This window comes from Centroberyx gerrardi, chromosome 9 (genome assembly GCF_048128805.1).
Source record: "Centroberyx gerrardi isolate f3 chromosome 9, fCenGer3.hap1.cur.20231027, whole genome shotgun sequence".
Taxonomy (NCBI): Eukaryota; Metazoa; Chordata; class Actinopteri; order Beryciformes; family Berycidae; genus Centroberyx; species Centroberyx gerrardi.
In genome coordinates this window covers 18,629,890-18,656,316 of record NC_136005.1, presented here as the reverse complement: position 1 = coordinate 18,656,316, position 26,427 = coordinate 18,629,890, and the positions used below count along the sequence as shown (strand labels likewise).

At 38.6% G+C, this 26,427-nt stretch overlaps 1 protein-coding gene across 3 annotated transcripts in view; it reads left to right on the top strand.

Annotated features, from left to right (window-relative positions):
- Nucleotides 1-22,795: 22,795 nt before the first annotated feature.
- lpp (LIM domain containing preferred translocation partner in lipoma) overlaps nucleotides 22,796-26,427 on the top strand; it is a 136,191-nt gene continuing 132,559 nt past the window's right edge. For all 3 annotated transcript variants that reach the window (XM_078285698.1, XM_071923447.2, XM_071923446.2), the window contains exon 1: nucleotides 22,796-22,866. The gene's annotated coding sequence lies outside the window, so the exon portion shown is untranslated. The remainder of the gene's footprint in view (nucleotides 22,867-26,427) is intronic.

Sequence of the window (26,427 nt, the reverse complement as noted above, 5' to 3'; positions counted from 1 at the left end):
TAAATATTTTAATGATACAGTTGATTTGCGTAACAGTGTACAGATCTGTGGGCATACAATGACTAAAGCATTGCCTCCATGCCTTTCTGCCATGATCTTGTTGTAGTTGAGATTTAATCACTAAAAGTTGTGTGCAGTTATCAATAGTGGTTTTGTCCTAAATATTCAAATAAAATGCTATCTTCAGCGCACTGAGCATATCCCATATTCAAAAAGACAGCTTTTGTCATTTGGATTTACATAATGATCTTGTGAAACGGTCGTAATATGAAACAGTAAGAAAAGATGCATTTTGTGGGATAATAAATTTTACAGTTTTGAGTTTTGATTTGTTTCAAAATGCAAAATGCAGACTCCCTTTCCGCCAGCAAAGCCCTTTGCTAAAGTGAAGACAGGAAGAGTTCTGAAGACAATTGTCCTTTGTAACACTCAGCCTCAAAAAGTGTAGGCCAGGAACAGGCTGATTGCACTTCCTCAGGTTCTTTCGTGGTTTAAGTGTAGGATTTACCTCTAAAACTGGGGAATCCAGTAGAAGTATATTTGGTCTACTTTCACTGGTGCGTGTGTGTGTGTGTGTGTGTGTGTGTGTGTGTGTGTGTGTGAAAAACAATCAATGAAAGCTGTGGGACTGTAAAGACCTTGCTCCTACTCTTCACTTACCTACCGTTATACATTATATATCACCTTTATAGTCTTTGAACGTCTCATGAGTAGTTTATCATTTTTGTTTTGATGATGGGAGAACAATGAAACATTTTCAATTTTTAAAGATTGGTCATTCTTGATCTCCATGTAAACATTTTTTTTTCTCCTTTTAAGAATAATGTCAAGATGTTTCTCTAACTTTCCCCAAGAGATATTTTTGAGAAAGAGATGCACCACATTTTTAATTAATAATTTTTTGTTGTTTGATATTTGTATAGAAAAAGTGTCAATGGACGATTTTGTCATTATTACACAGGCAAGTGTAAATTGTAATATTTTACAAAGCAACTACTATTGTTACATGATGACAATAACATTAAGTTTTCTTGAGAAGCCAGCGGTAGATGAACCATTATCTTTGTCATACAGTGTACAACAGAACGTGTTATAGGCGTCCAAATGAATAAGATGCAGTGCCATTGTTTTGCTGGGTTATTTATTTATTTATTTATTTATTTTACCCTTTGTGTGACGACACGCTCTGCTATAATGTAACAGACATTTCCCTCTGGATTGCCCAAGCATCCGCCCATCTGGATCCGGCATCCCACTAAAAACACTCCAGGTGTTCACAAACCAGTGGGGAAAAAAAGTCTCCAAAATAATTAAGACACACGCTTTTACAGCAATCTCCGATTCAGCACTGCCAAATAAAGACTATCTTGAGCTCCAAACAAAGAGCAGCGTCAACTTTATTTCAATCCACTTGGGGGATGTTTAAGGCGCTCCAGCACAGTTATGCATAATGCACGGCCATAAACCATCCAGGAGTTAGGAGAGAGATGTGTAATTTACCAAGGCCCCATGCTGTGCCCAGCAATAGAAGGATGAGATAATTACTGCAAATCCTTGGCAAACTTTTACTCAACCAATTCTTAGCAAAAATAAATGACCCACTTACAGAGGACGGAGAAAGAGCGCGGGGTAGCTGATCAATACCCCTACTCCAAACTTGCAGGAATCATTCACAGCTCATTGTCACGTTATGAATAGTCTATGGGATAATCCTTGATCTCCATTCAGACCATGTAATTAAACTATGGGTCATGACTTTCAAGTCTTGGTTTCTTTCTTTGAACGGTAGGCTGGTCAAAAACAACCTCAGCCAACACAGGTTGTGACAGTGCTTCAGGTTTGCACAGCCCAGTAACAGCTGCACATTAAAGAAATCTGGTACACCTCTGCCACAGTGTGAAACATCTCTAAGCTGCACCACGGCCTACACTTGGTGCATGATAGGTCATTGAATAGAAATGCCCACTGACAAAAGCCTGAGGCCCGGAGGTTGCCTCACTTTTTTTTTCATAAACTGCACACTTTTGTCTCGTTTCACAGCAAATTTCTGCCAACTTCAGTGTTCATTGTCAGCAAAGATGTGAGTGTGGAGTTTTGTTCTGAGAGGCATGATGCAACCAAGCTGTAACACCAAACAGATAATGCTGTTAGCTACAGAGGTCTTTTTAGTTCCTTTCTTTAAAAGAAATTCTTTTTATATTGTTAAGTTTCACTTTTTTAACTCCTTGAATCCCAGAAGCCTTTTTTCTTTTTTTGTCCACAATAGAGCTGTCTGATGTCAAACGGCATCGCAACCCCAGGTCTAAATTGTAATACGGCTACATAATAGGTGAATAAAAGGATTTCTACTTCTAGTGGTACTGTATGTATTATTTATAAATTTTCCTTGATCATTCATTTGCCGACATCATTAAAAATGTATAATGTGCATAGATTATAATGTCAATTAAATACATGTGGTGCGATGTAGATTCAATGTAAAATCCCTGATGCCTCTTCAAAAGATTGTCTGCAAGGTAATGATAAGGGCTCTTTATTTGGAGCCTTGACTCTTTTGCGTTTCTAATTAATAGGTAAACAGGCAAGTCACATTCTGACATGAATTCATGTCTGTTTGCAACAATGCGGCTGTGCGTGTCTCCACTTACACAGTCAGTAGGGTGAGAAGTTTGCTTTCATCCCCCTTGACAGTGTTAGGCATACAGAGAGATCATCAACAGCACAGACTGAAAGAGATAAAAAGCTTGCTAAGGTTCACACTAATCTAAAGGGAACCCTTTAATTAGAGTGGATATGTAGTGCTGTTAATATTACTGTGTATGCATCATTTTAGCAATGTAACCTGCTCAGTGCGTTTCAGAACGTTATATCATGTTTCCTCTTCCTAAATAATTTGCACTGTATAAAGTTATGCATCTATTGCAGGGCAACAATAACAGAACAAGTGTTTCAGCTCTAGAGTTAAAGTTTACTAAATAATGTGTGATGGTCAATAATGAGGCAATGCAAAAGCTCTATAAAAGACTCTTTTCTTTCCATTCTGCTTTATCAGTTATTTGAAAAAGAGAAACTTTTGAGTAAGTTCCCCCTGTGTTCCTGTGTGGATAACCTTGATAACCTTGCTAGCTACATGCTAAGGTTACAGTCGGAGCAGAGGCGTGTTAGTGGGCTAGAATTCCAATTTAGTCAAATCAAAGCATGTAGATTCAGGGCTTTCTCAAGGCCAGCTGAGAGGAGCCAGGAATGCAGCCTGCAGAGTCAAACTTGATGGAATTTTCCATGCATACCAGAAACATTCCCTCGCCAGTATGCCATCTGGTGGATGATGGGTCAGTTGCTTCTACAAAACATGAGAACATACAGTACCAGCATGCACTAATAGCTACCATCCTTACAGTAAATCGTCGCAATGTGAGCGTTTGTTCTGTCTTCCTCTGCTTTCACATGCTCAAGGCTGCAGAGGCAGGAGTTCGAAGAGCACATGAAGAGGAGTTGTTAGATTTGGGTCAACTTCAGCGCACCATAGTTTCAAAGCAGGAAAGCCTTGTTCTATGTCTCTGCGTGAATTCAATTTGCTTTTTTGACACAAGTATCCCTTCTGAATGGGAGGTGAGGGAGCATGAGTAGAGAGATTCAAACGGTAAACAAGTGGGTCTTATTTCTTTGCACCTCCCCTCAATAATGATATCCAATAGGAATCATCTGTCTGAGTCAACCCCGTTCCTGCACTGCTGTCACAATACCTATTAGTCAGTATCAAGCTTTTTAAATGTTGCTGTTGGATGTGTTGACTTTAGGCTCTTGCCTCATATCATACCTTTTTCACTTTGTCATTGTCTTTCGCATTAAGAATGCATTGTATAATTCATACTCCTTGAAAATACAAGTTGCATTATGTATTATGCCTGCTTCCACTCAACATTTGTGCTTCAGATGGGGAAAATGTCCCACCATGTTTTATGGTTCTATTCAGAACTTAAGTAATGAAAGAGACAAAAGTTAAGAAAACACAGTGACACTTCATTTGAATAGTACGATGTTGACACTCAGCTTCCTGTCAAGTGGCTATAATGTGTCACTAAAAAGTCTACTGAGTTTCAGGTGAGACTCATAACTGTATGAAAAGTTGTCTATAAATATTCAGTGTCTGGGCTGGGGTTAATCATAGGCTTGGGGTTAATTTTAGAAATTGGGCCAGGTTAGAGTTGGGTTTAGGTTTAAAAAACGGGGTCAGGGTTTGGGTTTAGGCTAAGGTCAGGGTTTGGGTTACATAGTCTGTGGAGAAGCACCAAATAAGCGAGTGTCCCTTTGTTTAACATACACCTTGTCCTCTGATCGCTGAGTATGAACATTGGACTATCCAAATAGTGTTACCAAAAACACAAATATATGCATACTGTCACAAGAAAAGACATCCAGTGATTCAAATAGAGGGGTCATGAGGTCCAATCTTGAATTTCATAAGCAACTTAATACACAATATATTTTCATGTTTTCATTTTCAAATAAATCCCTTGTAATACTGGAAATATTCTCAGCCGGTACAGAACTTGTAGTTAAAATAAAGTGTGCTAATGGTCACTTTTGATTCCACTGATTTCATCTTGAACATTTTGGTGTTATTACAGAATGTATTTTGTAAGCCTAGATTTATAAGCCAAGATTACTTTCACGATTATGAACTGATATTAGAAACATCTTTTATTTATTGTATGATATATAAACCACACCACAAAACCACTGGCTTTGCCACTTGGTAGCCTATGTCTGAGACTGAGATGGTTCAAAATATTAATGTCATTTGGCTTTTGACAGATACTGACAGAATTATTAAGGATGCAGACTAAAATCTGAGTCTAATGTGAAACTGAGATCACAGTTAAATAGACAGAGAGCAGTGATGTGCTGTATGAGTGACAAATATAAACAGGACGCACAAACCATTGAGATTTAATTTCTTAGCTTAGGTCATCTGCATTGTTTTGGCAATAGAGATAACCTTTACATTTCCACTGTCCTGGTGGAATCTTCCACTGTCAACAGGTATTCAGGTTTTGATGATGTAACTGACTGAGGTCTGAAGTTGCCAAACCAGTTCGGGTTGTTTTGATTGAGTATTGTACTGATTTCAAACACACAGTATTTCATTGCACTGATCTGGAATGGTTCTGGGTATAGGAGTAAAATTGAATAAAAAATGCTGAATAGAAATACTGCAACAAAATCATTTTCACTTGGTGTGTCCGTATAGTTTGAGGCCCACATCGCAGCCGCAACCTCTTGGAGAATTGCACTCCACGCAACAGCTGTCAAATCCAGTCTTTTGTTACGAGGGGCTCGGCTCGGCACCTCGTCCACGCCGATGTCATTCCCTGAATTAACTGTTGCAGCTCTCTCCTGGCTGCACTCACTGTGCGCTCTCTCTTGCTCCTGCACCTCATCCAAAATGCTGTGGCCCAATTCCTCTTTCAGCTAAATTCTCCCACGTTACACTGCTCCCTCCGCCGGGTCAAAGCAGCCGCCTGCATCCGATGCATAATGCTGGAGCTGGTCTGCAGGGCCGGCTAGACAGGAACTGTACACACCTTCCTCCAGGCCGCGGTTCAATGAGAAACATGTGCACAGCAGCAACAGTGCGCTTAGCACTTCCACCCTGTCCATCTCTTTATTATTAGGTTACTTAATAGATGGATAGATGGATAGATGTTACTTGATAGTGATGGACAGATTCATAAGTTGATCTGGATAAGATCAAAATCTAAATTCCTAAAATGTAAATGTAATCATGCATAAAGTATTGGTCAGTTTCTTCCACCAAGCCAAAAAGTCCATATAGGTACTTGACTTAATGCGTAAAGAATCATATATAATAGACTGGATAGCAGGATAAACTGTGAACAATTAATTTTGCATTCACAGATGTAATGTCAAGTCCACTGTGATTACAACTCTGTTTTTATAAATGCTCAGATAGGACTTGTGTGAATTCAGTGTGGTTGTGGTTGTATGGCCGCTGTGTATAATCTGGATGAGCTGCTTCATACACTTTTTTCATGAAAGAAATCTGGCATTTGCCCTCAACATATTTTGGTATCTGGATAGAGGAAATTCCATCTGCATCAAACATTCGCAGCATCCATTAGTATATAGGTGCAATTTCATGTCAGCTCTTTTGGTTTCCTCCAGCCAAGGCAGTAAATGGATTTAAATCCAACATGGAAACATGGGATTTGGGCAGGATGAAAGCAATCCCACCAAGCCCCAGAAATCAACTGCTCTACCTAAAAAATGTGGAAGTACTCTAGGCAATGTCATGGATTCAAGGATGAGATAAACAAATATTTCCCTGTGTTTTTATGAATTTACACAAAACAAAGCAGGACTCATTTTTACAACCTAATTATATACCTCAAAGAAAATGTATACACATGTAATTTCATTAAATGCTGCATTTAAGTTGTAAATTTACAGACAAAGAAATATTCAGAAAGAAAACCATGGTGGCTCTAGATAGACATGATCTCTGTAGCTGCAGCTATTTAAATTTAAATTCTTCTATTCATTTGTTAAGCAAACTGCGTTAGTATTGTCTAAAATGTATCAGTTTTCATTAGATTTTTTTTTTCCAGTTGGCCCTCATAGCACTTTATACTGAACTCTGAAAAACCTCATTTATCTACAGTATATTTATGCATGTTTGGAGTTTTGAACACACTTTCTGATTGCATTTTATTTCGTCTTCCTTACAAATGTATCAGGCACCTCAGCATAGTGAACAGCAGCTACTGTATCCATCACCCAATGCTTCCATGAAAACCAGCTCCACCGCCCGAGAACTGGCAGGTCGAGGTGGTGATTGCAGAAACGATGCAAGTGCTCCATATAAGAGCAGGGTGACAACTCTAATATACACAGCAGGTCCTACCTATCCACACAGTGGCACAACCAGCAGCTGTCACACATCATGAAGACACTCCTGAATTTATCCACCGAGGTTTGACAAACTTTGTGCTTTGCTTGCATGGGACGACAAACATTTCTTGATAGCATCACTTGTGAATTTAAAGGAAAATCAACCAAATATTTCCGTCAGTATTGTGTGTACATTAGTGACCCTCAATTCAAAGGTTCAGAAAGGGTTGAGGGAAGTGGCATGTTGCTGCTTAAAACTTTTTGAAAAAATGAAAAATGGTAATAACGGTAAAAGGCTTCCATTCTTTTACTGAAAGACTGAGTAAGAGGTGATAATGTGTTCGTTTGACCTAGGTTCACTCTGTGGTTTACTTAAAGCCCGAAGCTTTGTTTTTAGTGTCTTTTTACTGCGCATGTGGAAAGATTCTTGAAGGGTATAGAAAGGCTTACAGAAAGATAAAAAATGAGTGAAAATGAAAATCTCTCAGATCCTATCTTAGCTCAACTCTACCTGCTTTTACATAGATAAACCTCTGACGCCATCAAAATGCATTCAGTACTCGCATTTGCTTGTCAGATGTCAGTTGTTTTATCAAGATCTTCGTCAACCAATGTCTCATATCCATATGCTATGATGTTTTTTTTGCAGGCTTACTCTTGTTAATGTTGAGACTAAGATTTGGTACTTCAAGGGCTTCAAAAGTATACTGATTTAATCTCAGAGATTAGCTAATCATCAGAAAAATTGTATGAAAATATACTGTTTTATCAGTTCATTTAAATCCAGGAGTTAGCGAGCCGGCGTTGCTGGCCATTGTTGTACGATTATGTATAAGAATGTCTTTTGGTGCCACTCATCCTGTTTAGCTGTAGCTCACATGCCTGTAGCTCATGATTCACACTGACAACTCCAAGGTCTTGGGTTTAACCTCAGCATGATTGGAAGAAGTGAAAATTGATTTCATGATGTTTATTTGTGTTATTTCACAACTGTATTATACTTACCTGACATGTCACATAATTGCATCTCTCTCCATACAATTTGCATTGCAATACAGATTATTGCTCTCGGGCAGAATGCAACAGAATGGAAAGAATTTCATGACTAAGCCCATTGTATTTACAGATATTAGCAAACTATTATGTATTGTTGTTTATGCTTGAATTATATTTTCTAGGAAATAATAATTCTTGATATTTGTGGACAATTGATAATATAATGTGTTATAATGTCTGATGCAGCTTTGTGGCAGTATATATGACAGTATATACTAACATTGGTCTGATGGCATCCCAAAGTAAGTTATCTAAAAAGTTTCAGGTATTCTTACTTTTTAAACTTTTATTAATTCGGGGAGGGTTTGCTGAGAATGCATTCTGTTTTGCAGCAACGCCTTGCTCCACGTTCATTTATCTTGCCAGCACAGAAATGTGGTGATTGTAACTAACATGACTGCGGAGAAACAGAAAATAAAGCAAGCATTAAACAAATCAAAAAGAAGTCTCACCTTTTTTCTGCTGGAAGGAGTGGGGCATGATGGGATCTGTAGTGGGAATCAGGAGGCAGTGCAGAACCTTGAATTCAGAGCTTTGAGCCAAGTTCAGGCAGCGAGGGCCTCTGGTGCGCTTCCAAATGTCTTTTCAGAGATGCCAGCCGCAGAGCTCAATTAGTTATTCTACCTGACGATAGTAAGATCCGGAGCACAGCGAGAAACAACCAGCCTTTCTTTCTTTTCTTTTTTTTCTTTTTTTTTTACCAGGGTTTTTTCTGGTAAGCTAGAAGATCCAGAACGCAGAGTCTGACTGGAACCCAAACCTTCCTGAGTGACAGCTAAAGCTTGAGAGACGAAGCTGTCTTCAGTGCAAAAGGGCAGCAGATCTGTGTGTCTGGCGGTGGCAGAGCGGCTCTGGAGAAAACCTCTGGTGTCTTTCTCCGGCAGGATGGGAATGCTTCTAGAAAAGCGGCACGGCAGCGGGCTGAAGTGAGTCAAGTCGACTGAGCACGCTTCATGTTAGTGAAACGGTCCACAGGGCATCACTGGCTCTCTAAGCTGATAGGCCGCCTGCACTCTAGCGTTCATTGATTGTAGCACTCAGTCGTTCCACTTTCCACGAATGCTAAAACCATGGGGCAGGCTCAGTTTTGGAAAAAAAAAAAAAAAAAAGAGATTAAACAGCCTGTAAAATAATCCCAGTTTTTCTATATATAATACATTTGAATGAAGAAGAATCTAAAATCCCATTGAGCCACAGGAACACAAACCATAGACTACCATTGCCTTTAATGTGGAGAAGCTCTCGGACAACCGGCCATCTGCCAGATCAGAGTTTTTCATGTACATCAATGATACATTGTTTTATAAACAGAGCTTTTATACAACAAACATTTCAGTGTCCTAGAGCATTAATCTACCTAAGCTGATCTCAATCCATGGAACTAGATATTGCTCTTTATAACTTGTCTAGTAGAGGGGGTGTTATTACATCACACCAGCTGTCACTTCGACCTGGCACAGCCAATAGAAGGCCAGTAATGTGCCCGCTGGAGAGAAAATTAGGGAGTAAAATCCTGAAAAAAGCAAAGCAAAAATTAAAAAAGCTGTTAATGTAGGTCTTCTGCCCTATCTCACATTAGTTTTCTGGACATTAACCTTTGGTACTATCACATATTTTCTATGTAATCTCATGTAATCAACTTGTGTGGTTTCCTTTTTGGATGCAGTGCAAAAGACTTTTACTATCCATGGAGCACTTTAGACATACATTCTGCAAAACACTGTTGTTTCCACATCTTAATCCCCCCTGCATGAATTCATACTGTTAATGTAAAAGCAATTTGCTGAATACTGTGTATCAGTGTATGATCTTTCTTGACGCATGAATTGAACTCAAATTAAATGAATACATATGCTGTCTGTACAGATAATCTCACTGTATTGGGTAAGAACTCCCAAAGCTCTAATAACAGTGTTTGATGCTGTTTTACTGTGCATGGCAATGAGAAGAACTAGCATGTTATTGGTTATATGTGCTGTCATCTTTACAAAAAAATAAGTAATGGACAAATTCATCAGAATGTGCATTTTGTTTTCTTTAAAAACTAAATTAATACATTAGAGAAAAGTTAGATATATGGTAGATTTGTCAGTTTGACAGAATTGTCCATCTATAGTATGTTCAATGCAACCATGGGATAATCCATTGGATGAGTGGACTAATATTCGGCCAATCCTGCTAAACCCAAATTAGTCCAACACATTTCCATCATCTTCTAAAATAAAGCAGTCCCAACAATCTGAGCTCTTTGGACGCTGATGGCAAATGACCGGTGAGCCCTCAGATCCCCATGATCCAGGGATAAACTTCTCATGAAGCAGCTTAAACCTCTGAATTGACACACTAATGAAAGCCAACAACAGGTCACTTCCTATGAAGAAAACTTTGATTACTGTATTGTCCGCTCACTGTCACCAGCCACAGGAAGGCATAAAGGACCTGGGCATTGCTAATGACGGATAACAATGACAGAATCAAGACGGACTTGATTCCAAGTTGTCGACCCCCTCTCCTACTCTGTAATGCTTAAGAGGATGGCTTGTGTGAAGCAGTGTATGAGTGACCTTAATCATCAGAGGGATATTTGGGTTTTATTCTGCAGCAATGCAGTGCATGCGGTCATCACTGTGTTCAACTCATTGCTGGCAAGCATAAAAAATGAGTGGGGGCACGGTCGGTTTGCAAAATGTAATCCATATCATCCCGTTACAGAGGCTCTGCTGCCATCGGCCTCGGGCCAAACCGCGTCAAACACATTTTGATGTTGATAATGATGTTGGATTATGCTGTCATCTGATGTAATTTCGGCCTGCGTCAAATTAACAAAAAAGGGATCAACCAAATTCTTTAAAATGGATCATTTTTGTTGCAACCTTCTAGATTCAAACTTGATTTGATTTAATGAAATGTTTATTTTGGGTTTTAAAGTCCTAATAGACGTCGTATTTCTTGCTTGGCATTTCCCATGGAAATATAAGATCAACAATTCAGAGCATCCTCTCTCTCGACAACACGGCTGGCCCTGACCACACAGTCATTCAAATTGGCAAGCAGCATCCAAAAAATTGCCAGAAAGTTATGTTACAGACAGACCAATTTAACACCTACTGTCTTGACCCATTCAATTTAAATTCAGCCATCGGGGAACTTGTGATGAGAGTGATACAGCCTGATTGTATAGATTATTAATTTATCAATATAACATGTCTGTCAAATTAATTAAAATTGTTCTAATTACTTATGGATTTGACGTCTCAGATCTTCCATGAACAACCTTCTGTTGCTGTTTCCTGAAGCAATAACAGGTTGTTTGTGTACATGATAACCTTTTTGAGACCGTCCTGTAGGTAATTATCACATCAGTGAAGGATAATGCCTCTTTGTCATTTTTACTTACCTGCTATCATGGAAATCTGTAATCTAGCTCACTACTAACCTTGTTTTGTGGCAGCTTGGAGCTTCCTGTTATCCATGGCTGCTGCTATCAGCTCTAATAAAGGTCAGAAGTGCCTAATCTCATGCTTTGCATTAGCTGGCATTTATAGAGTGAAAGGAAAATATACTTCTGTGAGACACAGGGTACATGTAAGAGATAATTGTAAGTGACAGCTCTGTCTGTGCACATTCTAGGATTTTCTTTCTTTAATGCAGCCACACTACAGAAAGCTTGATATATGATTATACAGAATGTGTGATTTGCAGTATCAGGTATAAAATCTCTCCATCCTGCTGCCGCCGACTGCCTGAATCACTCAGAGTGGGGTCAGGTGTGATTTTCAATGTGTAAATCAAACTTTTTATTTACTGATGATCCATTGAATGTGGATAAGCAACGTATAAGAACATTTACAAGGAACAATGTTTAAAGAGAGATCAAACAAAGAGGAGGAATCCAAGAGGATGTTTTAAAAGGCATATATGTTTGCATTTTTGATTACTATTTTTACCAAGTCATCCATGAGAAACCGTTCTGTTCTCTCACTCAAAATTTGTGAATTGGATGGGTTGCATCATACATTTATGTTGTTATCAGTGAACGGCCTTTTGGGGGATAACACCATTGTACAGTGGATGTAAACCCCCATGAACACACTGTAAGCTGCTGTATCTGTCGTTTTATTGTAAAATTTCTTTCTTAGGCTATGTTGCCTTTTACACTGAAAGACATGGTGGCTATGAAATGCTGACATTGCCATCAAAAGTAATGCCATGACGTGTAAAAGATTTGAAAAGATGTATGTTTACAACGTGACTTACTGTGCATGCAACTATATATATTTTTTTTTTTTCCAAGGGACAATATTTACAAATATACACTCAAAAGTCTTTTAATAACTTACAATTTGCTTTTGATGTTGTATAGTCTCAACATAGTCCCAACTTTGTCATTCTTTTATTGTAGACAAAAAGTATGAATAATTGATAATGTTTGTTGCCGGGAAGAAACAATCAAATCTTCCAGGCATTCTAACCAAACACTATAAACAGATAAAGGTGACATCTTGTTATGAATACTGGAGTATTTTAACTGATGTTTGTCTTTCTTTTAAGGTAAATGATGAGAATCTTTTAGAAAAGTTGGCTTTATTTTTGATTTATTTTTGGGAGTGTTGTGCAGGAATGCATCAGCTCACTGTCTTTGCGTGTTCAATACAGTTTAACATGATTCCCTCCGATTTTAAGACAGTGTCCTCCTTATGTATGTATTTTTATAACATGGAAATGTACAAAGTCAATATGGTTTATAGTCCAACGATGCTGTCCTTAAAGCTCATACAGGAAGGGACAAAAAACCCTTTAAGATCTCTTCATCCTCTGTATCCATCCAGCCTGCAGGAAAACAAAACTTCAGGAACTGATCTCTCTCACTGAATTCAAAGCCTTAGTTAGGACTAGGGAAGATGAATCTACTGGGAGTTGTTGCTTTGAACACGTTGTTGTCTCACTCTTCCAGGCTGTGCCACTGCTCTGCTCTCCTCTCTGTCTCCCCCCCTCTCTCTCTCTGTCTGTTTTTAGGTGTGTATTATTTGTTTGTCTGTTCAAAACACATATAGTTCTGGGCCAGGTCTCCTTTGCAAAAGAACGCCATACGCACTAACCTGGTTAAATAACAAACAAACGAATGAATGAATGAATAAACAAAAGAACCTAGGCATAAATAAATAAATCCACCATCTACAGATAGATGGATAGATGAATAGATGGATAGATGGATAGACGGATAGACAGATAGATAGATAGATAGATAGATAGATAGATAGATAGATAGATAGATACATACATACATACATACATACATACATACATACATACATGGTATTCTCAATACTCAATAACTCATATTATGTTCTTCCTAAGGTCAAGGACAGGCTAATCAATATTTGTCTAATCACTGTGAAGTGAAATATATGAAGGAAAGCCTTAAAACTCAGAGTCCAAAAGGCCCCACACCACATAGCTAAGCCAGATTATACACCACTGCATATGGTAATTGATTTTGACAAGAAGCACTACTGACCTCCCCTGCATCCAACACTTGGAAATATTGTGTCTGTGAAGCCGGGCTCCTGCTGCCTGAATGCTGCATCTCAACTGGAGATGATACACTTTTAAATTTTTATTTTATAGAGTGTAGTTAGGGTTCATCTTAAGGTTTTGGTTAAGATAAGAACAATTCAGGTTAAACACTTGTTTTTATAATTTCATTTTAGCATTATTTTTTTTTTTATATTGCATGGTTACATTACTGAAACCGTACTGTATACAAATGTTGCTAGTGGCTGTATGTGTTGTCCAGTGCAACGTTCATGGTCAGAAATATAAACAAAATGCTAACCTGCTTTCTTGCTGCTGGAAAACAGAACCAGCTGAATCAATTTTCTTCAGGGTTAAAAAGTTGATCATGTTCATTGAAAAACAAGCGCCATGTTAAATGACAAACCCTAAAACTGATTTCATGATACGACGACAAAATATCCTGCTGCTTTAAAAACTCTTCAAAGGTGCAGCGAGCTCATAAGTACGGATCATTTATGCTGAAATTTATAAACCTTTGCTGTAGGCAGGGATTGTCTCTGTCTACCATTTTAATACATATTTACATGCTAAAACACAAGAATTAGAATTCATTAGTGTAATCTGAGGTCTAGATCTAGATCAGGAGTTGTTTGATTAGTAGCTTTGGGACATTGTTTTTGTAGTGAGTCTGCCTGTCTCGTACTTTTGTTTCTCCTTATTTGGCGTGACTCTCTGTAATATGGTTGTGCTTGAAGATTAATCTCTGCTATCTCAACTCTAATTAACAGAGCATACATAGTTCCCAAACACATTTGTTGTTGTTGTTGTTGTTTTTTGCGCAAAGAACTTTTTGTTGTTTTTTTTGTTGTTGTTTTTGTGCAAAGCACCTGGACTTGCCTACTGACAACTGAAGGATTATGGTGAGATATCAAATAACATTATCTACCAATTAACAACTCATCAGTAACATTTCATAATTCTGCTAATTCTGAGATCGGTGCATAGCAACGCTGCATGATATCACCAGTGTCATCAGCCATCGTTTCCTGAAAACTGGGCTCTTTGATGCCTTGAGAGTTGCAGGATCACCTTGAGAATTTGCACTAAGACTATTTTTGTGAAATTGATTTAGTCTTTTTCTTATTTGCCTTGTATGCTTTCCCTCACTATTTTGTAAGGAAGTACTTATTAACTGCACAGCTGCTGTCTTCTGTGTAGTGTGTGAGGTTTACCTACTTCAGAGGAAGTGGTGTGGGGGAGAAGACAGTGTGTCACAACCAGCAAATAAAACAGGATATCCGATGCTGGAAAAATTGAAGCAAAAGCTCTTGTCACAGAAAAATGTGGTGTTTAAATTGTGACAAATGTTTTCTGACACTTCTGTGCTTTATTGATTGTCTCTCCATACCATAGATCAGGAACATTAAGCAACATTAGTTACATTCTCAAACAGTTCACCAATTTAAATTATTGGTTGCGGGGCCCTGTGTGTGTATTTCTTTTCATATGATGCTGTACATTGAGGATAGATTGAAAACCGTCATATCAATGACATGCATAACTACCATTCCCTTGCTACTGAACATCAAAGAGTCGCTGATTTCCTCTCACTGAGCATGTTAATTGGTGCTTGATTGATAACTTGAGTTCACAGGCAATGGCAAGTGTCTTCTTAACTGTTCCAGAGTGTCTTTTTGAAATCAGCTTTAAGAGTGGAAGAAGAATCACTGGCGGGCCCATTAAAAAATTGCCAGTACGCACACTTGCAAATAAGCTGTCACACATTACAAATGAGATTACCTTTTCAGTTTGCCCTGGAACTTCTCGACGAGGGGATCCATGGGTGAAACACTGAAATAGCTGAAATCGTTTGGCTTATCAGCGTGCTCGATCTTCAAGTGCTGTTTATGGTTTCTTCATGCATGGTGAAAAAAGAAGTTTATGCACTGCTCGCAGCGCAGTGTAATCAGCTCTAGTAAACTAAAAATTATTGCTGAATAGATATGGCTCAGATTGAATGATCCTGTTTTACATTAGGCCTCTAAAAAGAATGACAGAGCTTTACTTTCTTATAAATGTGTTTAATTACACCACTTCAAAGACACTAATGTGTAATTATATCATTCTCAAACACAATTTCTGCTCTATAGAAGAGATAAGAGCAATTATATCTGTAAGTGTATTGAGGTGTATAAATGCATAAAGCACTGACACCGCTGCAATACAACTGTACGCACACAATCAAAGGTGAAAGAGCAGTTATCATATTTGCATGAAATCAAGAACATGCAAACTAATAGCCTAGTTTGCATGGCAAAGATCACTGAGGTCAGGCAAAGCCAACATGATGCGGGAGCTTTTGTTGGACATCTGATAGTAGCTTGCTTGCATTAAAGATCAGAGGTCAGCTGCAGATTTGAGCTCTGAGCAGTGAGTAGCGGCATGGCAATTCCAAATTCAAGTGCAAGCCAGGCAACAAGCACATAGAAAGGCTCTATCATCATAAGGTTTAATTTGATGAATTATATTCATGTAAGCAGTATTTATAGTTAGCCTTACTCCCAGAAAATTTCACCAAAAACGTGAAATGCCTGTAGAAACAAAACACTGATAGAGTGCTTAAGATAGCCGTCAGTCTTTAAGCACTGTTTCAGGAGTATGAAGGTTTCAGGCTGGTTGGACTTAGACAATAGTTTACATACTAGCTAGTGAATCTGTTAGGGGAATTAAGTTTGTTAACCTTTCATCCAATATGGCTGACCAGCTAACAGTCAGCAATTTCACCCCTGGGTCATCGTGTCATATTTCATATCCAAAGTACTAAGAGATCAAGTAAAAACATCAAACAATGTGTCACTGTCCAAATACTTGTGGAGCTCATTGCAGCTCATATTGTTTATTCCCTTTGAAACAAATTGTAACCCAGAAACGAGCAAAACTACAAAATATGGACAGTGTGTCGATAACAGCAGGGCCATTTGATCTGACCACCACTTGATTGATAAAGAGGCAGTACGCTGTCAAGAATTGCCAAAAAATACAATATAATTTTTTTTTTTTTGCGGCAGCAGCTATATTTCTCATTCATTTATTTTTCCTTGCTAGTCAGTGGAGAATACTGCTCTGAGTTGTGCAAGCAAGCAAGTTTCTTGCATGTTTGTGTGATCAAGGCCTAACATTTAAGCCAGGCTTGTAGCCTTCTCCATTCTTAAATATTGTTAATGTGGAGGTTCAGTGATTTTAGAGGCCTATCCTGATTACTAACCATGTCCACTATTATAACATTCAAAACAGTGTTCATGTCTCTCAAATCAGCACCAGCCTAGTTAGCATGTGTTTGCAAGTTAATGGTTTATGAAACAATTGCTTTCAAAATCCACTTCAAGTGCTTTGAGACAGTTCTATTATCTATTACTATAACTACATCTATGGAAGTATATGTAATGGCTTGCAAGTGATTTTATTTTATACTCCACTGACTTGTGCTAGCATTGTTAACAAATGATAATAGGAGGTGGTTGCTGATTTCACAGAAGCTGTATAAACTTTTGGCACAATCCAAGAGGAGGCTTGATTAGTGATTAATAGGATAGGCTCATAAAATCTCTGAACCTTCCCTTTAAGTTCCATACCTCATATGGCTGTTAATTTTTCAAATGTATCAAGAATAAAACTAACAAGTTAATTCAGATTATAGTTAAAGAAGGAATCACACTGCCAAGCTGAGGCGGAGACGCTAAAGATCAAACTTCCTCACTGTATTTCATGGTTTCAGAGCATAAACAGTGCCTGACAAGCATGGGAGCGTTGTAGCATGCAACACACAGCGTTTGAATTTGAAACTGTTTCAACTTATGCACACAATGCACACAGCTTTGGATTCTTCTTTGGAGTTTTCTATGGCAGCATAGGAACAACTTAGCATAGGAAGCCGGCTTTCTAGCCAGCATCTTGCAATTTCAAAGCCCTTTGTCTGATTACCACCTCGGCCGTAGCTTCTGTTTGCAGCAAGCTACCTGAAAATAAAAGAAAAAAACATTAAAACATGACTGTGAAATTGACTGTCATTATATGAGTCAAACAAACAAGCCAACAAAAAGCACAGAAGGAAAGAAAAGGTACCTGCCACTGTTAGAAACAACAGCCCAACTAATCTGCTTTAGGTTTTCATTTGCTACTTTAATGTGGGAGTTATTTGGGAGTGAAAGCCTTTTCCAGCACACTGGTAAAAGCAGCTGGGGAATTCTTGATAAGTCTCAATAAATAATAAGATAGGATTTGTATATCATTTGTCATTTGACAACGACATATCAAAAATGAATGAAAATCCTGAAGGGGTTAACTTTAAAAAGAAGAACCACACACAAAAAAAATGAATATTTCATTGTCATTTTATTATACTTGCTTACATGGTCAGTGTGTGCGTGTATGTGTGTGTGTGTGTGTGTTTTTTTTTTTTAACATGCAGCTTTTTGTAAGCATATACCCATCTCTCTGGAGTTGTCATCGACAGTCATGGTTTACTTATATTGTTCTTGACCATGTTTGCATTACAATATAAACGCACCGAGGGAAGACTTGGTGATCCCGCTGGCCTACTGCCTTACATGGGCAAATATCTGAACTGACTGAGACGGCTGGAATTTCAGACCGTGACGTCACTGCCTACTACTCTCCCAGAATTTGGATCAAGAAGTTTCACTTTTTTTGTGGGATTTTGAATCTCTCTTATTCCTAGAAAGCGAGGTAAGGGAAACCATCGAACTCTTCTCTAACACTTAACAACATCTCTGCGCTTCTGTGCTGTGATTGAATTAGTTTTAACTCCTGCACGGTTGATAACCTACTGTTGGAGTTGCTCGGCTTCAATTTGTTCAGCCTTGTTAGGGTATAATATGAATTTTACTGTAGCTCGGACGGAGTTCAGAATGAGGGCGTGGACTCGCACCGTAGCCTTGGCTGGTGCTAAATCAGGCTAACTAACTTATTGCTTGGTGGAACTTCATATCAACCAATCATGTATGCGTTGAAGGGGCAAAACATTGTGAACCGTCAAGTTTTGCGAATATGGTAGACTCTGTAGGCTTCCCTGCTGTTTCTGTTTTTAGCCAAGTGGTCTGCCGCTGAGCAATGCGGAAGACGGGCTGTCACCATTGGAGAAACATGAGAGCGACTATCTGCAGCGAAATTTGCAGCTGAATTGTTTTAAGCAGTCTCATACGCGTCCTGTTTCGGAAATAGCTGGCATGTGCTGATACAACGGTAATCTTTGCTGTCACTAAAGAAAAAAGAGCACCATACACTGTGAATGACGCGCCTGTTTACGGCAGCACAGTTTGGCTACATTGCTTTATCTAGTTGTTATAATGACGGCCTGGATAATGTAACCTACAGGATATTGTAGTTATGGTAAGTGACTGTGGCTACTGTATCCACGATACTTCATAACTGACAATATCCAACCAGTACACTTGCACATTACACGTTTGTCTAGACAGAACTAGCCTGCTAAAGCAGTACTGTTGCCCATAAAACAGTGGACTAACTCACGTTAAAATGCAGGCCTACATTATCTTCTTAGCACTGATTTGTCATTTAGCTACAGACCATAGAAGAGAGGAGAAAGCAGCAAACCACTGCCTGTGCATAGCCAACACCTTAATTGTGACACATAGTATCCTTGACAAGAGCAAGACAAGAGCTGGCTAGGCCTGACCTACCAGAGTTTCAGGTGACTTTTCCTTAAGAATTGTTTGTTTTTCATTTGCATTTACTTGCATCTTGAGTCTGAACAAACGCATGTAAATCCCTGGAGGAAATCTTGACTACATACTGTGTGACAAGAAGTGTCTGGTCGAAGATGGGTTCTGTTGCGATGGCTTCTTCTTTGAGTATATACAGAACAGGCGTAGGTGAAAAATGGACACTTTAAAGTTTGATCATCCACTTTGAATGTCGCTGAAATGGAAAACTCCATGTCCAAATACACCATTTTACTGCATTCTGTGTCCCTAACCCTAAAAAGAGTGATCCACTGATTAGAGAAACCCAATAATAGCATTGTATGATACAGCATTGTGGCCTTGTGTATTAGGATTTGAATGTTATGTCCAGGTATCACTCTTACTTTGAAATCTGGTCTGTGCGTGCTAGAGACAGCACGTGCATGTGCCAGATGGAGCGGGGAATAGTGCTTGTGATTGGTGGACATAGACACGGAGCTTTACATTTCAGAGACATTTAAAGTGGACTTCAACAACAAAATTAAACTTTTGAGTGTGTGTGTTTCACATATATCTGTATACTCAAGGAGGAAGTCTTTGGCCAGCTGCTTCTTGCCCCAAGATATCCTCCAAGGGTTTACATAGGTCGCATTCAGACCCAAGAATGCAAGTAAATGCAAATGAATGACAGTAACATCTTGAGGCTGTTTGGGCTAACTAAATGCCTACCTGACATAAATGGCCTTACCATTGTCTACTGTCTCATTCTTCCTGAGTGAATTGCTGCGGAAAGGTAGTCTACATTTTCTCTGCACTTTTCCCCCCAAGAATACATTCTACACAACTGAAGCAGTGAAGTCTAGGCCCTGATTTCTTAAACTATAGGTCAGGATCCAAAGTGGTTTGTGGGTCTACTAAGTCTCAACATGCCAAGTGGGGAAATTATGTTTTAATGAGCTTTGTTCCCAATAGAGGAGTCTGAATTTAGTATTTGGTTTCCCGGCTAAAAAAGTTAAAGAACCCCTGGTCCAGACTATAGACATTGTTCTGCCAAAAAAGTAGCTAACAGGGTGAAAAATTCATCTCTCTTTTCTATTGAAAAGATTGAATTCAAACTTTGATATGAATTTCAAATCAATAACATCAAGGTCCCCTGAGAGCTCTATCATCAAACCGAATACATCTGTGTCGTTCCCACACATTTTTGACTCAGGCAACATTAAACGGAACTGTCTTTAAAATCTCTGGCTAAAAAAGACACATTTGACAGCCTTGATGATGTTCAAGTTAAAAGCTGAGTCCCTCAACTGCCTTTGAGCCCGGCCCCCCTGGTAGGTTTAGTCAAGTTGTTCTACTGTACGTGTTCCATGGCATATTTTAATGAGCATGCTCCTAGCTGGAAGGAACAGCAATAGTTTCCCAGACTCAAAAACACGCTGCTTTAGAGGAGAGCACTAGAGATGATGATGTCAGGACATTGTTATGGTATGGACATTTTTCACAGTGTCACCTCATTGAGTGTTACCATAAATTGCTCCTTGTTTTTTTACATTGTCATACAGTACCAAAGTAAAAAATTACATGCTCACCTGACAAGACACCACTTGGATGTTCAGCACCCTCCCGTTATAGATTGAAAACAGTCAACACTCGGTCTATTTAGTGTTTGTTTTGTTTACTTCGATTCAACCAAGTACACATAGTGCAGAGTTTTCCACAAGCACATGGAGTGGCCAGCCATAGAGATCAAGTAGCCAGCTAGGGGGCTCCAGCGGCGTGATCGCCTGGGGAAAATGTTTTGATGAAGATGCTTCATTATTATTATTTTTTTTCAAGCATTCTGACATTCTAATACACATCTTAATTTTTGACTATTTTAATGTGTTGACCTCAAAAACTGTATGTCTTAGGCCTAGTTTCTGCTTAAATTATGAATTGAGCATTGGTATATAAGAAGTGACTACAACAGATATCAGCAGATTAGTACAACAGTCCGTAAACTACAGTAATTAGGTGAAACTCTCCATCTCAGAAGATATCTGCATGCATGCCAACAATGCACCTTAACTGTGATTATTTTCAATATACCAGATCCTGTATCGGGGTATTGGGGATCCTGCAATTAATGATTCTTGAAATTTGCCAGTACAGTGTGTGTCGAGTCGAATTGAACTGGCAAGTTGGGCAAAGCGGCAGTCAGTGAGTGGCATCGCACTCATGTTCACCTTATACCCAAGTGTTGGGCAATTTCACACTTTTAGAAGTTTTTAGAAGTTAAGGATTTTAAGTTTTGTTTTCACAATGGGAGGTTCAGTCAGACTGGATGAGACATCTCTTTCCTTTCTCCTGCACTGGCACAGCACTTGCAAACCAAGTGAGGAGATAAGTTTGTCTGACGCACGAGTACAAGGCTGTTAATATCAATATGACAATCAGATTCAGGAGAAAAACCTTAATTAAAAACAAAAATTTCTGTTAAAGTAGCCGGCTGGAAAGAAGTCAGTAATCGGCTGGCAGCTGGCGCTTGTGGAGACCACTGATGGCATTTACTGTATTTTAAATGTATATGTGTCTGCATTTCTATTACAAGTTCAGTGCACTAGAGCACACAGGAGTGTGCATTTCATGTGTTTTACATCTTAAAGAGGCTTTGCACTTGCATCAAAAATCTCGTACCAACTATGGCTGGCACCATACTGGAGGTCAATCAGAGATTTGGCAGTGTGCAAATAATGAGAGAAGTATGTGCACATCCTCACCAAACTCTGGGCAAAAATCTGAATATAATAGTATAATATAATATAATAGTAGGTTACTTGAAAATGGAATAATGTTCTCTATTGTGCGAAGACTATCCTGCCACCCAGTTACATATTCCTTTTAAAATACCCCAGCTGGCATGCACCAGGTTGGAAACAGGCTGTGCATCCTGGAACCGGACTATTTTATTCTACTCACTGGAGGAGGTCTGATGTGAAGTACACAACAAAGAAAAGGCAAGAGTGAAAGAGCGACGTATATCACACTTACCTGTTTGGTGAGAGCTTAGCCAAGGGCACCACTTTGGATCATGAATGCCCAAGTGGAAGTTAGTTTAACAGAGTTCAACAATTAAAATTGTGGTTTTACATTTCTTTACCACTGAGTAATGAGATGTTGGAGTGACCTAACAAGACAGTTATGGCTTAGGTGGATCAATTTTTCTTTTCACTGAAAGGGATCCTTTCACATTGAATTTAATCTGTTAGTTCTCTTCACTAGGTAATTGTTGAAGTAGTTTCTGTATTGGCACGTCAGCATTATTTTCTCTATACTACATATCTATTTCGCAATTAAATATTATTCTAACAATGTGGAACAGGTGGAAAAATAAACTAAAATTCAGAATGACATGGTACTCTCAGGTTCATTCACAATTTATGGGAGTCTGCCCAAGGTCCATCCCTTCCTCTGATGAATGACAGTCATAGAACATTTTTTTTTACAAGTTGATATGTGACAGGACTGTGTTGGTGTGGGCCTGTCCATCCAGCACATGTGTACTTAACTAACCCAGATGAGTAAAACTGAGTTCTCTTTTTGCTTACAGATTTCAGACAAAGACAAAGTGACCGAAGACTTTCATCTAGAAGGCCCATACATCCAGAGAGGAGAAAAGGTATGATAGCTTTTGCTGTTCTTTGCTGCACTTGTTTTAACAATCAGCACTAAATCACATTTTTGAGCTATAAACATGGTTATATGGCTTCTATAAAGTGAATAGCATTAATCCTGTACTTAATTGCAATTTTTAAAAAATGTATTAACTATGGGCTAAAACTTTCAACCGTGTTTCACTTCTTGCCACACATCAATCAGTGATGTCAAGTGATATTTTGCTTTTGGCAGTGTCAAATGTTTTTGTGATCAGAAAATTGTTACCGCCCCCAAGTCGAGATGGGTGATCCTTTATCACAGACACATCTCCCTATTCGCTCTCGCTCCCCATCCTACTTTTTTGCATCTTTCAAAATTGTGTTCTCAGAGACTGGCTGAAAACAGTGTGTTTACGCACGCTTGTATGAAGGAGGTTCTACTGTTTTAGGAAACTAGCACTAGCTAAGGAATGTTACAATACAAATCCAGTCCAGGCAGTGCTGCATAATGTTCTCTCTTTAGCTGCTGTTAATATTGTCATAACCTCCTCTGACCTGCTGCACTCATGGGAAGTAGTCAAACTTTAATTATACCTTCTTAATCACTTGAAGATATTCTGTGTGACAAGACAGCCTCTCACAGAAAATGGGCTATCTTTACCTGTTAATCCCACCCTGGTGGTTTGATGAGCAAAGAAGTAAATGATGTGTCTGATATTTTTTTTGAACACGTGGATGAATTCCTCCCATATTTTTCTTAGATATACATACCAAAATGTATTGACTGTAAGATTTGCACTGCTTGCATTAATTGTGCACAGTATGCAATTGTTTTTACAATTGATAATGTTACCATACATCTAATATCAAAAACTAGAAAGGTGCTGCAGTATACTGCCATATGAAATATGGCAAATCTACCTCTTGGTTTGTGGATTTTTTTTTTTTTTTTTTTTGTGGAATTAGTAAATACTGTAGTGTGATGATTAATGACATCATTTGAAAGGGTCATTTTTTCTTCTGTTATAATTCTGTCATTCTTCTCAGTGGGTACTGGGAGACATTGTCTTGTGTCAAACTGTTACAGTAATAGCATAGTAATGGTAATTGTTTACACTTTTCTCTATTAGTTTACTATTTGCAGTGTTAAACTAACTTTCTGTTCTCTACATTTGGATTATCTACTCTTAAAAATGGAGCCTGCAGGGCAGACTGACACCGTTACCCATCTTAGGTCAGACCAAACCCAAATCATTGTGAAAAGTTCTCTGCAATCATCATTATTATTCCTAGTGAAAGGTATGCACCACAGAACTGGCTCTGTTGAGTGACTCTGGCTCACAAACTATGGCATTCCAAGCTAAAAGCAAACCCAATTGATATTGCCCTCAATACTCTCTTCATATTTTCTCCATATTTGGAAATGTTTACCTCCTCATGATGGTTGACAGAGGTTGGAAGAGGGAATGTGAGTCATTTTAGCAGCATAAGGCTTTCTGGGGGTGAGAGGATCCTTCCAAGTGACTGCCATTTAGTGAAGTTAGCAGTTTTCTGTGCTTCAGTAATCTAAAGAGAATCTGTGAGTATCATTCTGTGCTATTTTTTTTTTGTCTTAATGTATTAGTACTGTGGTAACTCGGTATGCAGTCAGGCTAGCATATTATTATTGTGAAAATTACTGTTCACTAAGTCTGACCGAGACATAGCATTAATGCTAAGTGACTGTCTTCTAGACACTGTTGACTTATTTTTGTGTCAAACAAGCTTTATTCAGAATACGTTCAATCCCAATAGACTCCACCAAATTATGTTATTTTTATTCTAAGTTTGTGAGATGGTTAATTCAATTTTTTCAGATGCCTTTGTTCTTTCATTGATTCTTGGTGGATGTCAACAGGATGACAGCATTTAGCTCTTATGTGTTGTAACACTGCACTGTTACTATGGTCTGGAAACACCTAGAGGGTGGGGTTTTTCACGTGGTTCGGCTGTGTAAGATATGGAAATGATGGAGCAAGTGTGAGGTTTCAAAGCTCATCCCACTGATCCAGTAGAATTACAAACATACTGTACATCAGAGTGAAAGATATTAACTGGCAATATTGCACCATATGGCAGATCTGTAGCCCACTTGGTATTATTTGTTGGTTCATGCTATTTATTCAGAATTGAACAGTCTTGGGCTCCAGTAGGACGATGCTTGTACGATGCCTCAGGCTCAACACCTTCAGGTTATCTATCTATCATTACATATTATAGATATATAACATAATAACAAGTAATGCAATCCATTGGTCTATACCCTGCATCAGTCCAAAAAGTACGTCTGTGTTCTCTGTTTTCTGTTCTCAGTAGGCTATGCTTGAGGGAAACCTGCATCTCTATTTGTATGAATCTTTGAGAGGTCTAAAGAATCTCATTGCTCACTGCTAATAGAGTTCTAGAATGGAATACATGTGGAATTTTAGAATGGGAAATGTGTACAATCCCTGAACTCAGTAGTATTTTGTTTTGTTGTAGAGGACTTGTTGGTGTGTGCCTGTGTGTGTGTGTGTTTGTGTGTTTGTGTTTGTGTGTGTGTGTGTGTGTGTGTGGGGGGGGCAGCTCAGGTCACTGTACTATTTTGGTTTTCTAAACATTCAGTGTAACTGATAGCTACACCTTAACAGCTCTGACCTTCCACCTGAGTCTTACTCCCACACTTCAATCATTTACTGGCAGGTGCCTGATAGGATTTTTTTTTTTTTTTTCTCGAGCACACTTCACAAGTAGAGGGAAGAGGTAAACGATTTTACTTAGCTTTAAGGGCTGATGCTGCTGACTTTAATGATGGTGTGGTGTGATAATCTAATTACTTTTATCTTAAAATTACACAGGGACTGTATCAGCTTTCAGCCTTAGAGATAGTCATCCTATTAGCTTCCCAGTCTCAATCTTCATTTTTTTTTCTTACAATTTTATTGGACCCTGAAACATTGAAAGCTTGCATACTCCAGGCCCTCCATGGCATACAGTTGAATACTCCTGCCTTAGGTGCTTTTGGGCTTGATTTTTGGAGTGTCCATTGGCCCTAAAGGACTGTACTGGAGAGCCACGCACCCTGGCAAGCAAGACATAAGTACCTCTATAGTGAGGCAATTGACAAGATTTTGGTCAGAATCGATTGGCATGATGAAACATTATAGGACAATGATGAAAATGTCCAGAGTTATGCTTAAATGGCTTAATAATTATTGATTAGTCATTAAGGATAATTATGCTGTAGCTGATGTTTGGCTCACACTGATGGTGACTTTGCATATGTAAACATATATCAGATTCATAATTAGCATAAACACTGTACTATTAGTAGTGACACTTCATTTCATATATATTTCAGTAGCAGTTTCTTTACAATATCATCAGTAATCACAATATGAAGAATGTTTTGGGTTAGTTTAGTAGCTATACCAGTTTAATAAGCGGTGACAGACACTGATCATGGTATTACATCAGTCTCTGGCGGCATCTCCAAAACACTTAAGATGACTTAATCTGGTCTCATTCTACTTTGCTGTCCTTAATTTCAAGATGTTTGCGTCCCC